Source organism: Erythrolamprus reginae, chromosome 2 (genome assembly GCF_031021105.1).
Source record: "Erythrolamprus reginae isolate rEryReg1 chromosome 2, rEryReg1.hap1, whole genome shotgun sequence".
Lineage (NCBI taxonomy): Eukaryota > Metazoa > Chordata > Lepidosauria > Squamata > Dipsadidae > Erythrolamprus > Erythrolamprus reginae.
In genome coordinates, this window is record NC_091951.1 from 347,934,091 (window position 1) to 347,935,737 (window position 1,647).

A 1,647-nucleotide genomic window follows, 5' to 3' on the forward strand; every position below is an offset into this window, starting at 1 on the left:
GGTGAAGGATTCCTTCTTCATTAATTGGAGTTAAAGAAATAAATGTCTTTTCTTTCTCCTTCTCAATTGATATGCCAACCATCTTCCTAGTTTATTTGCATTTTCAAAGAAATTTTGTTTAGCAGTTTTAAATTTTTATGCTAATTCTTCTTTGTCTATTATCTATCAGCTTATGGGTTTGTTTGTTTTTTAAAATCAATTTGATTTTTAAGTTCTTTTTTGTGAATCTTTTTGTACTTCCATTTCTAGTCTCTTATAGTCTTCTAATTTATTTTGATTTTGTCTCTTCTTTTTATTTTTATTTCCCATGTATGTTATGGCTAATTCTCTAATATATGCCTTAGCTGTGTCCCATACATTTTGTAATGAGGTCTCTTCTTTTCTATTCTCTTTAAAGGAAAAGGGAAAAGAGTGTCCACAATTTCTGAAAGCAAAGTGTTACATTGGTTAATGGAATTTTCTCCCTTTTCTTTTGGGCTGATTGGTTGCGACTGTTGTTTACAAGTCCTAGCAGGTTGTTTTTAACCAACTTTTGAGGAGTTATTGCCTTCCTTCCTTCCACTTTCTTCCTCCTTCCTTCCTTCCTTCCTTCCTTCCTTCTTTCCTTCCTTCCTTCCTGCCTTCAATTTTTCTTTTCTCTCTCTCTCTCTCTATGTATGTATGTATGTATGTATGTATGTATGTATGTATGTTCGTTCACTCACTCATTCATTCATTCATTTATTTATTTATTTGTTTGTTTATTTATCTCTTTCTTTTCTTCCTTCCTTACTTTTTCTCTCTTTTTCTTTCTCTCTCTCTCTCTTTATCCTTCCTTCCTATTTTCCTTCCTTCCTTCACTTACTCTCCTTCCTTCCTTCCTCCCTCCCTCCGTTCCTTCCTTCCTTTTATTTGATTAAAACAGACAGAATCATCCAGTCACTTACAGCACAGCTTACTAGCTCAACAACCTTTGAAAACAAAGCCTTTATTTAAATATCAGGATTAGTGAGAGTGGCTGATAGACAACTTCATAACTATGTTGATGACTATTGTTACTTTGGAAATAAATATTATAACCTAACAAATTAGCAGGGCTCCTTTATGATTGCTGATCTATAGGTTGCCAAAACAAACAGCTTGCCAGCAAAGTATTACTTCTTTTATTTTTTTAATTTAAATTTATTTTTTTTTAAAAAAAGGGGGAACACTTCACAAATTTGCATGTCATCCCTACGCAGAGGCTAATTTTCTCTGCATTGTTCCAAGTTTATTATATCTGCTGCCGAAGCGAGCACTGAGTTACTTCCTTTATTTTAGTCGATGACCAGATCGGAAAAAAATCCTGTAAAAGATATCTGAAAGCAAGCAAGTTTCCAAATTGACCTAAGTAGGATAAATTGCTGCATTAGTATGGTGGCACGGGGCTAAAAATGGATTATTGTACAGGGAAGCAATAATACAGAGGAGATTATTATTTAATAAACTTCCAGGTCTCAGCTTAGTATTGGGCATTAAATAACGATAAAGAACAACCAAGAGAATCGTTGCCATTCTTAGGTAGTTGTAAATGTCAAAGCTTGATTAACACTCCATTTTGCGTTTTTCCTTTATTAATTTCCTATGCCATTTATAAACAGAGGCATCGCGCAGCCCAGCCCCAAGGCG

General features: G+C 34.1%; 1 non-coding gene across 1 annotated transcript; it reads right to left on the reverse strand.

Moving 5' to 3' along the window:
* Positions 1-1,175: 1,175 nt before the first annotated feature.
* Positions 1,176-1,277, reverse strand: LOC139163320 (U6 spliceosomal RNA). The gene has a single exon (XR_011558470.1). It is a non-coding gene; the product is annotated as a U6 spliceosomal RNA (small nuclear RNA).
* Positions 1,278-1,647: the final 370 nt, after the last annotated feature.